Source organism: Saccostrea cucullata, unplaced genomic scaffold (genome assembly GCF_032062105.1).
Source record: "Saccostrea cucullata isolate Sc308-1 unplaced genomic scaffold, CSIRO_AGI_Scuc_v1 ctg176, whole genome shotgun sequence".
NCBI lineage: Eukaryota > Metazoa > Mollusca > Bivalvia > Ostreida > Ostreidae > Saccostrea > Saccostrea cuccullata.
The window spans coordinates 640,246-654,264 of NW_026939570.1; positions in this window are offsets into that span (position 1 = coordinate 640,246).

Genomic DNA, 14,019 nt, shown 5'->3' on the forward strand with positions numbered 1-14,019 from the left:
AAGATGTTTTTTTTTAACTAGTTATCGTTGTAGTATCAGCAGTCATTCCTTTGTAGTTTCTTGTTTTTGAAATCTCTGGTTTAGGTTATTTTTTCTGGTTCCTCAATACTTCAAACTTGCAGATTTTCAGAGATAAATTATCAATCCATGGTCTGGTTAGGGGTCGATTTTAAGGTAACAATATTTTTAACAGGTTTGATGACTGATTAGAATGTCGCAAAAAATGTGACAAGGAATCGGGATAATGGAGGAAACGCCCAGTTTTACTTGGTCTTAATGCTACTCAGGTCAAGGTGTTTTACTTAACACGTCTAGATAGCTAACTGATATCACTGCTCTCAGATGTAAGACGAATAAAAAACTAATACTGTTTTATCAGATGTAACTCAGATGTAAAATCACACAATCGTGAACAAAACATCGCGTGTCAAGTGTTTGTCGACCGTTTGTTTGTCTGCAGGAAATTAGTCCGCGCGCGTTCCGTTCTCCGTGTGACGATGACCCTGAGGTCACCGGATATAGAAACTTCTCCGATTTCTACAATCTGACAGGCCAATCTGTCTATCATGATCAGATTATACTAGCGAATTATTCTATTATAGCATATTTACATAACCTGACTGAAAGAAAAAATGGAGAGAAAATAAAAGAATGACTAAAGCTGGGGCGTTGAATAAAATACCGGAAGAAAATGAGACCGATACTTCAGTAATCTTTGACATTTTTGAATTTTTTTTACTTTACATATAAGTATTTTGTACTTACTCATCAGCCAAATTTATTCCACCATAAATATTATAATTATATTGTAATATTTACATAGCAATGTCTGACTGAAAGGATTTGATTTAGGTAAAAGAAACAAAGAAAAAAAATCGAAAAGAGTGAGTTATTTGAGCATAGATGTACATTTTTTCCGTCCTTTTCAGTATTTATATCAAGAGCTTCAAAAAATCTTATTGATGCTTTGTAAAATATGAAAGCTCTGGCACCAATATTTAAAAAAAGATGACTAATGTAAATTTAAAGTGTAAACAGTAGTTGAAAAGTCCTAGATCAAATGGTCAGAATAAATGGTGCAGTAAAGAAGAGGTCTCGCCACAAGAAACACAACTGTGTAATATAAAAGCCCTAGCATAACACTTTAGGGCAAAGGTTAATTTTCAAAATTAGGTCAAACTCCAAGGTCAACGTTCAAAGGTCAAAGATGACTGTACCTAAAGGAAAGGTCTTGTACCTAGAAATACACAGCTCAAGGGATCCGTTCAAAACTTTATGGCCAAGGGTTTTCAAATGTATACATGCATAGGTCAAACTCAAAGGATCAACTTTGTTGGTAGTGAACTATGAAACGCCTAACACCAGACATTCAACATCGTCGGAACCCCACGGGTGATCTCTTCTTTACTTATTATAAGCAAAGACGAGATCACCCGTGGGGTTCCGACGATGGATATTCAAAAGTTATGACAAAGGTTAATGTTTTGCAAAGGTAGGCCAGACTCATAGGTCTGGCCTAAAGTTTTGATTGTTGAAACGCAAGGGAAGGTCATGAAACTAAAAAATGCTCATATATTACTATTAAGATGGCCTCATGCAGCTTCGACCATTCCAAACTTATGACCAAGGTGAAAAAAATGGGTTTTTAAAAGAGTATGTGTCAAACAGTCAGGTCAAGGCCAAAAGGTAAAATAATCCTACAAGGAAAGGTCTTATCACAAGTGATTAAGGAAGCTCAAGTACCGACGTTAACTGTTCAAACATTATGACCAATGTTTAAGTTCGGTAAAAATTGACAAAATGAAATCAAGCTCGAAGTCAAGAGATCAAATATGTTGATACCCCAAAGAAAGGTGTTGTCATAAAGAGTATGTGTGAAATATGAAAGCCTTAGCTCCAACCAATCAAAAGTCATGGCTAAGTTTTTGTAGAAAAACAGATTAACAGATTACCGAACAAAAAGAGACAGACGAAAAGACAGAATAAAAAACTATATGCCCCTAAATCTTTGATTACATGGGACATGATTATCTTTCAAAAATAAAAAAAAAATATCCCGGCTTTGCACATGATTAATCATACGATTTATTCCAATAGAACATCTAGATCTAATGAAGCTCAAAGTAAGCTTTAATTATAGTACTGTACTCTTTTGTTTTACTTTTAAAGGTTCTTGCAAAGTTGGACAAGGTGAACCTGATGACGGTATTTTTAGTTGTCTGATCAGCAGGAAATCATTCTCAACACTGCAATGAGATATTTTGGGAATGCATTCCTTGGGTTGATCAGATTTCATCACTTCACTACATCATCTATTATTTTATTTGCTTGCCAAGAGCCAGGGACAAAGGTGAGAATTGTCACTTCATTCATCATCATTAATGTTCACATGACAGGAATACCTATCACTTAAACCAGAAAGGAAACAAAAATTCTTCTCTGTACTCAGTGAAAAGAACGTTCTTCGTCCCCTGATTATTTTCAAAAGTTCATACATTTAGTAATACATCTGTTTGTACTCTAAGATTGTTTTACTTGGGTGCAATGTAGTTTTTATAACCTTGCTTGCTTTTTATCAGTATTTATACAAGGACGTATCAGTATAGGGAGGTCCAAGGTTGATCAACCTTAGGTCAATTTCAAAGGTGTAACAGAGACACCCATAGTTCAGTGTGTTGACTGGTCTGGGCGCGTTCAGTTTGGAAGCGAGACACGCTCCAGACACCGGAAGAGAGACAGGCGTCCGGCGGCGTTTCCTTACTCCGTCAATAATGCTTGTTTTCTTCTTCTTCCCTATTGTTGTTCTGCTTATTAAGGGTATATTGTGCCAACCGACGTGATACGAGAGACGACATGGAGTCGATTAAACCCCAATCCGTCGTACGCTGGATGCTTTCAAATAACCACGAAATCGGACACTATAACAATCGTTTTTATATCAAACGTTTATTTTGTCGAGATTGGGGTACTTGTATATCAAGTTTCTCTTCTCTGTAAAATAACGATATCTGTTTATCAGATGAAACAGGCATGCATCCCTTCAAGCGCTGACTGGGTGTATTTTTTTTACCCAACGACAGAAACCAACCAACAAACAAAATGTTTGTAATTGTGAGTGAAGAATGTTTAAAATTTAATTAATTAACACGATGAAGTTTCTACGTTCGACTTACCTTTATGACTACATTTTGTTATAAATGAAATCAGTAGAAATATCTTTATTTTCTGCATTTATACTTCGGCATTTAAAATTTGTAGTTACTATACACTTCTTTTGTCTGGAAAGCTATTATAGTATTTAAGTTCGGTTATATTAAGAGTTCTCTGATAGTATTTAAACTTTTCCAAAAGCATATAAATTCCTACATAGATCGTCCGCTATTTCTGAATCCTACGGATGAAATCTCGCAATAGGTGTGTTTTCTACAAATTATTAAAAACAGAGTACCGATCAAAGTGTCAGGTCATGAAATTTTGAGAAGAAACTTCCACCCCACGGAAAAACTACAATACATAGCTCTCTTAATATTGCACAAAAAATGGAAACAGATATGCCATGAAATGGCAGAAACAATGAAAGCAAATCAACTTGATCACAGGGAAAAACCTTAATGGAGCATACCAGAAAATAAAATACTTAGAACTACTCATCTCTGTTCTATGGAATGGGCGTAAGGAGTTAGCAACTACTCACATAAATCACTTTTGCTATCATGTATTTAGTTGGTTTTTTTTTGTTCTGTCGTCAAACAGACAGCGAAGCTATCAAGATAGAATATGCATTACGATCAGGTCCTGTCGTGTGAACTCATTCTTTATATATCGGTTTGAGTTATGCTGATGTCTGCATCTTTATCGAAATCCTGTGATGTTTAATGATATCTTGTGTGATATCCTTCTGATATCAACAGCAGGACAGGGTTATAAAACAAAACTAACAACGAATTAAATTACAGTAAGGGATTTTTTTTCAATTAAAGGACAATCACATTTATACTGAAAATGAAAAGGAACTAATTATTGATAGACGGTTTTTAACCACAGTGTAGTTGTATCAATATTTTTATTTAATGGAAAGTAACCATCCGGCAAAATAAGCAAGTTTAAAGTAGTTTTTTTGTTCTAAGCAAGAGGGAGAGTGCTATGTAATATAAAATAATTATAAAGGCATATTTATGATTTGAATATGCAATGGATAGTTAAATCAGGATTGAACGTTGGAAAAACTGTATTTTTAAAGGAGGGAGCTTTACAATCTACATATATGTATAATTAAAACAATGCAATGCCACATGGATTTAGTTAGTTTGTTGTTTAACGTCCCTTTGAAGAATTTTCACTCATATGGAGACGCCACCATTTTTCCGGAGGAGGGCTGCAAATGTATTCCTATAATTGACACTCAGGCCATTGAGCATTGAGGGCTTTGTTCTGTGCCAAGACCTACTGCGGTATGACATGTCAATATACCGGTATACGGTGTCATCCGAAGAATCTCAATGTCCCACAGTGTATTCGAACCCACGATGTAAGGATACACTACAGTAGACGCTCTAACCACTGCGTCATGCGAGCGACCACATAGATTAAGACATTTATCATGAAAGCTATACTAGTTTAAATTTCTACTGTATCATTTGACTTTTTAAACATTTTTATAAACAAATCTGAAGTTTTCGTATTCATAATTTGAATAAAATTCAAGTTGCTCTATGTTTTTGGAGAGAGAAGATGGAGCAACCTCAGAAAGCAGAAGTGGATAACAGATAAGACTGACGTCATCAGACATGGATCAGTCTAGTCAACTTAGTTATTTAGTTCTAGCAGTCTTATGATGGAGGGAAAAATGACAAAGGTCAGAGTTTTGGGTCGTTCCTTCATATATGACGTTTCAAACAAGGTAAGTTGTGAAATAAAGGATACACAGCGCAAAATAAAGACTTAATCAGATACGTAAGTTTTGATTTGAAGGTCAAATGGTTAGTTATTTACAAAGATAATCTTGAGAGGCAGAGATATAATATAGCAGTGAGTATAAGCACTTAGGTCCTCCCAATTTCTGAAGGGTGAGATTGAAATCATGCAAAATTAATATTACATTAAAGGGTTAAAAGAGGATCAGAGAAGCTAAATATATATATTCATTGAAAAATTATGTACTTAATCTAAAATTATGTGTATCTTATGCAATTTGAATAATGACGCTTCGCGCTGAGAACTGGCACAAATTTAGTTGTTAACGTTGAAGATTAAAAAAAGTTTACATAATGGAGCAATTTCCCTATTCCTTGGGAAACGGAATCAGAAAAAAGTTGGGCATTATTGAGACAATACCTTCTTTAACTTTTTTTGGAGGTAGTAATTAACTGTTCCAATTTAACTTCAAAGTCAAATAAAACTTATACATTGTATATATTGATCACGAGGTTCGACCCACGTAAATGTTGCATTTACTTTGATAACACATTTGTTTTGGTTTTTTTTTCGATTCTTAAGCGTTGGAATCTGGTAGATAAAGAGATGCGCTAGATATGATTGTCTTAGACTTTGTATTTTCCAAATTATACTTTAGCAAAACGGGTTCCTGGGAAAATAAAAAGGCGTGCAAGTTTTGTACATTGCTTTTATCATTCTCACAATGTCGAGGTTTTGTAATTTCGGAATTCGGAAATCACAAGACCTTGACATTGTGAGGATGTTCTTTTATGTGATGTCCTTGACAAAGATACATAAGATACTGTTACTTTGATAAACGTTAATTTGTTTGTTTATTTCAAGTTTCACTCATTGACTAATATCTCACATTTTCCGACTGAGGACTGCAATTCGGAACTCCATAACTATGTCTGTACATGTAGGATTATTATGTTGACATAATTATATGATCACAATCTGTTTAGAGAATCTGATTTATATAATGATAAATTTACTTACTGATGCAAGAATCTGATCCAACAACATGCATCCAACTAGTCCGAAAAAAAAAAACTTGACGCTCAGGCTTTTTTTTTTTAACGATTTTGATATTTGACATGTCTGGAAAACCAGGCACGTCAAATATCAAATGGTTAAAAAAGCCTAGCTAGAAAGCGTCAGATAATTCAGAATATTATACTTCATGTAAAATTAGTTGAATCTGATTGGTCGAGAAACATTTGTTAAAAAACACTACTACCCGCTGAATAATGAAGCCACGCCCTCCAGCGTAGCAACAGTCAACATTGCTTGACGACGGTTGGTATTCCAAAAAATAGCGACTGCGCAGAATTTATGCGCCCACGTTTCACTGTTATATGTATTTGTATAAAACATTCAGTATAAGATAATAAATATTGCATGTAGTTGAGTGTAACATTGAAAATTTTCACCCCCTCGAAAACCATTGTCAACCTCGGCTGCGCCTCGGTTGACAATGGTTTTCTTGGGGTGAAAGTTTTCAATGTTACACTCAACTACATGCAATATTTATATACTAACATCCAACATAGAATATAAGTAAACGTATGTTGGGACGCGACTTATTTGAGACTCTGTTCATGGGGAGGTTTGCATACTAATACAAAACTTGTACCAAAAACATTAATTCATATGCTAGAGGTATTCCTACTGCCAAACCGTGTCTCTTATACATGTACAGTTGTATTTGGGATTGTCTTTAATGGTAACTAACAACCAAGATCTATTAAACTTTAATTTTATAATTTTTCTATCGTCAACTTTTCTTACTTATGCAGCAATATACCTTCATCACCTGCATACGGATATATTTCAGTTGATTCGATACGCAAGAGCATGCTCTACGTATGAACAATTTCTAAAACAAAGTAAATTATTGACATATAAGTTGATGAAACAAGAATATCAGCAGTCTCATTATAGTCATCATTTCGTAAGTTCTGTGGTCGATACAATGACCTTGTCAGCAAATACAATTTATCAATGAGTCAAATGCTGACTGACGTTTCATACTAATTGTTAGTCCATTATCTATACACTGAATTGACGACGAATTAATTTTTCCGTTATTTCCCAATCATGACAATTGCAAGGAGCACACGGGGGTGTGGCCGGTCGGCAGGGGATGTTCACTCCTCCATGGCACCTGATCCCATCTCTGATGATTTGGAGGTCCGTGTTTGTTCTTCTCTCGTTTTGTATTGTTATATTTACTTTTATCTTGAATATTGTTCGTTATCTCCGTATGTTTCGCATAAATCTTTTTTTGCCGACATGATAAGTATTAACCCCCAAATCTTAACTTATTCGGAATACAATATTTTTCGAATGAATACCATAAAATTATTCCACAGTAATGCTGTCTATTTAATCGACAGGTTTTAGCAGAGGTACCATACTTCTGTGTACCTAGCAGAATTGTTAGATATGATTTAAATTAGTTTGAACCATGTACTGAAGATGTGAACTTATCTTAAGTAATTCACTCTTTCGGTACAGAATCAAGACTTGATCTATTGATGAACGTGGGTGAACTTGTTTCCCCTCTCATGTTCGCCCTGCAATGTCGGTAATACAATTTAACTAGCAAATGGTTTGAACAAGATGCAATTTTTTCTGTCATACTCTATAAAATCCTACAACGTATGCCGAATACCGCACTCATATCATATCAACTTGATCTTGTAATTTTCTGTAACTTAAAGAGGTAACGACGATGTATACTTTGGAATTCAAGAGTATGCAATTAGTTATAGATCTAGCTCTATGATTTAAATGTCTCGAAAAAAATAATCTGTGGAAATGAAGATAATAAGGAAGTGTTTTTGTTTTCAGCCTTGGATTTAAGTCTACCGGATGAAATATAGAACGTGATGTATAGATGATAAAATAACAGTTTATTTGAAAATGTTTTGTACTTTAAGAAATGACGTAGTTACATAATTTCAAGATTTATATGGAATTTGCACCATCATCCGCGTTATTTTGTAAGCACAATGTTCCTCAATATTTACCGGGGATAAATCATTTAACCCCTCACTCATATTTCGATACCCTGAGTGCGAGCTAGTCGTACAATCCGACAACGCATCCTAATTATACGGACTGCAGAGTATATACCCCCAGGAGTCCAAAGAAAGACAGCATATACAAAAGGAATGATAAAGAATTGTTTTCCTTGTGTCTGAAATTATTTCCTTCTCAGCGTGATGACTTCACAATATTGTAATGAGTTTTCGTCTGTATTAGCCCCATAAATGTCAGCTGCGTGGGAGGAATGTTACCCGGGGTCGAAATGATCGTAAAATATTGACAACCCTGTTTACTTATGATTCTAATTATGGTAAATGGAAGCTTTTTGACTAAAATGACACTTGGTATTACCATCTCTGGTTGAGCATTGATTTATATGACGGAGCCAGTGAGGGAATGTTAGGATTAGGGTGATCATAGCATCCCCGAGCTGCGAGGATTTTTGTGGCTAACACCTGTATGGCTTTTAATTTATGGAATCTTCCTTGTCATAAAGAACGAACAAATTGGAAGTGTGTGGCCAAGAGATTGCTATCTTGGGTGCAAATTTAAAGCTTTTTGTGGTAAATTTGTGAACGCGGAGTTAGAGGAGGTCGCGCAATGAGCCGTTAGTAAGGGGCCGAGCTCTATGAACAAATCAAGTGATTCATTATTTAGAGGAGAGCTCATAAATCCCGGGCTATTATTCTCGGATGACAAGTCCCTAAATGGTAACGATTATCAATGATACTTTGTATATTTTTGGGGTCTTGGGGTTAGGCAGTGAAGATTCGCCTCAACTCAATGAGTTTTAACCCTATATGCTTCAGCAGGTTGCACGGAAGGTATTCTGAGATCTTTTGTTCATTTTTTTCTTCAGAATTTTAAAGATTAAAAAATGGTCACTTTTCTGCACGAAAAGACATGCACCAAATGACAATTATAATATGAAGATAATCATTCCTGAATTTTCCCCCCTCAATTTTGGAATTAGGCCTTCTTTGATATGGAGCATTGACTAACTCTTCTATATACATGTTATATTGTTTTCCCTTCTCATGTTCTCCTATGCAATGTCGGTAATGTCCCCTTGTGTTGTCCGTATATTATGTTGTCCAGTGTTGTCCGATCATTGTTGTTGTCCTTGCATTACTGTTGTCCGATCAGGCGCTGTCTGGATACTGTGGTTGACAAAGTTTGTTTACCTATTACGAAGGTATGCTCACCTAATATCAACAAATATTATATCACGTTAAATCACGTAGCCACAATAAGCAGCTGCAGGTTCCCCTAGCTGCTATTTTTGGCTCCATCTCAATTTGATCAACAACAGTTGTGTTAGTTTAAAGGTGTTTTTATAAAATAGATCAATCAGGATCTAAAATACTTTGATGTGATCGTTCATAATTTTACCGAATCCATTATGTTGTTCAGGGTCAGACGATACCTGATCTCAAAGCGATGAACCTGTATCAAGATCACACTTTATAACAAAGATAGGTAGGTTTTAAACCTTGTACATGAAGGCTACAATATATATTAACCTGTATCAAAATATGCAAAGAATTTTAAAGTACTAGTACACTGTTTGTCTTTGGGGTGAACTTGAATGGCATTCTTTTTATAGAACAATTTTTATATGACATTTTATTGTTTATGTCGACAGAATTTTATTGCTACTCCTATATCAGAATCCTAGATTGGTGAATTTATATATATTGTTAATGTCCAGGTGTCTAACGAAATTGAATGCCGAAGAATGCCCCAAAATACATGTTGCAAATATTTTTCCCTGTTCCCATGATTGTCTTAAGTATAGAATTCGAAGAAACTGCTACATTATATAGGCTGCATTTACAAAAACACCTGAAGATTCAGCCGGCAATCAAAGCACATCAAACGATGCCAAGCAATGGTCCTCTAAAACGATATCTCTGTTATCAAACTTCAACAATATACATTGTACTTATTTCAGTGAAAATATCACAAAGGGGGTTTATGATTGAGCCCCCAGCAGAGAAAGCGTCAAAAAATTCTTTATTCGTGAAAATAAAATTGTAATTTGTTTTCCAATGTCACTTAAATATTAAGCGAAATAAAATTCTTGTTTTTTGTGGCGAGATTCGATCCGTAATTTTATCAATACCCATATCAGTGAAATTCATAAATCAAACTGCTCCCAAAGAAAACAATTCCATTCAAGTAAAATCTAAATGTGGGGTCAGCTCTACGGGATACAAGTTTTACTCTTTGTGTTTTTAGCCAGACCTTGGATCCTTTCGTCTCTCTGTTTTCGGGTATATCGTATCGCTCGTTATCAAACTCTAATCTTTTACTAACATAGTGACAATCTTGTTGCTATTGTGACGTGAATTTATTACACAGGGTGAGAATTTTTTTCCAACCATTTTTATCAATGAAAGCAAATGTGAACTTTACTTGGGTAAAATGCTATGCACTATCACGTACCGTAGTACGACTTGAGATTTTCGTCTTTATTCTTTCTTTAACCGTATAATAACTTTAATTAGCGGTGACCACAAAACAAAATTGCCAATTACCGTTTTTAAATTTTTATCGATTTTATGGAATCCTTATTGGCAGTAAACATATCTATTTTTTAATCAACATTTTTGAGGTAAATGTTGGCTACCCCTCTCTCAATGAAACCTGTGACTTATTTGGTAGGTCCTTGTCTGGAATGGTAGGCGTTAGAAGTAATCCGGCAGACCGACCGCGTCATAGCTCATAAATATGCATGTTTTCCCCCGAGTTATTCCGACTAATTTGACCTTTGTACTTTCGTTTTCGTTAAACCAAACAATAACAATCCTCACAGAATAAAGCGTATGCAAGTGTTTAAAGTTTAATACAATAATTGTATTAATATATTTTGCAGACAGTTTCAATGACTGCATTAATAGTATACGCGTCGGAACTTGATGGGAGGGTGGCTTAGCCCCCCCCCCTTTTCCAAATATATATTTATAGTATATAGGCATTCTTCGTAGGTACAGCCCCCCCCCCCCCAACACCTCGCAGTATACCTTAAATTAAACTTGAAAATTTAGCTTACTGTATGAAACAAGTGCCTGTGAGCCTATCGGATGAAACTACTGGATGGCAGTTGAATATTGTATATCGACAAAAACAAACAATATTTTTTCTTTATGCTTATATATGAATGATTAAATTATGATACGATATATAAGGAATCAAGTCTTGCTGTGAGAGAAGCTGAATTGAAATTTAAAAGTTGCAATAATTTCTAATTTCTCAATTTAATCTAAGTGCGAGCTGGTAATAAATAAAGTCCGCAAATGTTACAAGAGGTAGGGTGGGGGTAACAATTTAACTTATAGTAGGAACCTTCTTATCATTAGGCCTAGAAAAAAATATGTTTGTTTCCGCTTTCAGGCTGAAAAAAATATAGGGTAGGTAGGTAGACAATTTTTAATATTATTATTTTTTTTGGCTACTTTTCTGTGACCAAAACTTATAAAGGAAAGGTGACATAAACTTCTTTCTGTCTTGAAAAAGCTTGCAAAGTTGGAGACTATCTTGCACATCATGGGACAAAAACATTATAAAAAAAATATTTAGGGTCGGTCGGGAAAGCCGAAACAAACATTTTATTTTTCTAAGCCTTAACCCAAAATTTAGAATTTTTCAATTTGTTAAAGACAAACTGTTGTACATAAAAAAAAAAATTGAATTGAAAAATTCTAAATTTTTGTAGAATGTATCTGAGTGAAAGTAAGGTGCATGACAAATATATTTTAAAAGCTAATTTTATCAACTTTATTCAAAGTTTTACAATTTTAAGTCAAAATAGAAAAAAAGAAATATATCTGTTTACCTTGAAGGTCATGTACACTGAACATGTATTATATTGAAGGTGTTATTGTCCTTACAAGACCATTCTGTGTGTCAGAAACTTTGATAAATCTTTCAATATACACCTCTAATAACTGTGCAGATACCAAATTAGCATCAATATCTATTATTATCAAAATATATATATATGTATAAATATGATTGTATTATATAAGTAAAATTAGGGTCAGTCTAGAAGATCTAACGATGAGTCGAAGCAGATTCATGAAAAAAATTCTCAAATATATGTCATTATACAATAACAGGGAATTGTTCAATTTGTCTCTGTCACCTATATTATGTAATATTATATAAATGTCAGTCTGGTAGTTTCCAAGGTCAGTCTTGCAGATTCCCTGAAAAAAGGTCACATATATATGTCATTATACAATACAGACTACATTATACAACTTCTGTACGATGTTTTAGTATGTATTACATTGAAGGTCAGTCTAGCAGATTCCATGGTCAGTCTGACAGATCCCTCACTAAAAGGTCACATATATGTCATTATACAATACAGACTACATTATACAACTTATGTATGATGTTTTAGTATGTATTACATTGAAGGTCAGTCTAGCAGATTCCAAGGTCAGTCTGACAGATCCCTCACTAAAAGGTCACATATATGTCATTATACAATACTGATTACAATATACAACTTCCATATGATGTTTTGGTATGTATTACATTGAAGGTCAGTCTAGCAGATTCCAAGGTCAGTCTGCCAGATCCCTCACTAAAAGGTCACATATATGTCATTATACAATACAGACTACATTATACAACTTATGTATGATGTTTTAGTATGTATTACATGGAAGGTCAGTCTAGCAGATTCCAAGGTCAGTCTGACAGATCCCTCACTAAAAGGTCACATATATGTCATTATACAATACAGACTACAATATACAACTTATGTATGATGTTTTAGTATGTATTACATTGAAGGTCAGTCTAGCAGATTCCAAGGTCAGTCTGCCAGATCCCTCACTAAAAGGTCACAAATATGTCATTATACAATACAGACTACAATATACAACTTACGTATTATGTTTTAGTATGTATTACATGGAAGGTCAGTCTAGCAGATTCCAAGGTCAGTCTGACAGATCCCTCACTAAAAGGTCACATATATGTCATTATATAAAACTGATTACAATATACAACTTCTGTATTATGTTTAAGTATGTATTACATTGAAGGTCAGTCTAGCAGATTCCAAGGTCAGTCTGCCAGATCCCTCACTAAAAGGTCACAAATATGTCATTATACAATACAGACTACAATATACAACTTATGTATGATGTTTTAGTATGTATTACATGGAAGGTCAGTCTAGCAGATTCCAAGGTCAGTCTGACAGATCCATCACTAAAAGGTCACAAATATGTCATTATACAATACAGACTACAATATACAACTTACGTATTATGTTTTAGTATGTATTACATGGAAGGTCAGTCTAGCAGATTCCAAGGTCAGTCTGACAGATCCCTCACTAAAAGGTCACATATATGTCATTATATAAAACTGATTACAATATACAACTTCTGTATTATGTTTAAGTATGTATTACATTGAAGGTCAGTCTAGCAGATTCCAAGGTCAGTCTGCAATACAGATCCCTCACTGTATTACATTGAAGGTCAGTCTAGCAGATTCCAAGGTCAGTCTGACAGATCCCTCACTAAAAGGTCACATATATGTCATTATACAATACAGACTACAATATACAACTTATGTATGATGTTTTAGTATGTATTACATTGAAGGTCAGTCTAGCAGATTCCAAGGTCAGTCTGACAGATCCCTCACTAAAAGGTCACATGTATGTCATTATACAAAACTGATTACAATACACAACTTCCATATGATGTTTTGGTATGTATTACATTGTTAGTCAGTCTAGCAGATTCCAAGGTCAGTCTGACAGATCCCTCACTAAAAGGTCACATATATGTCATTATACAATACAGACTACATTATACAACTTATGTATGATGTTTAAGTATGTATTACATTGAAGGTCAGTCTAGCAGATTCCAAGGTCAGTCTGACAGATCCCTCACTAAAAGGTCACATATATGTCATTATACAATACAGACTACATTATACAACTTATGTATGATGTTTTAGTATGTATTACATTGAAGGTCAGTCTAGCAGATT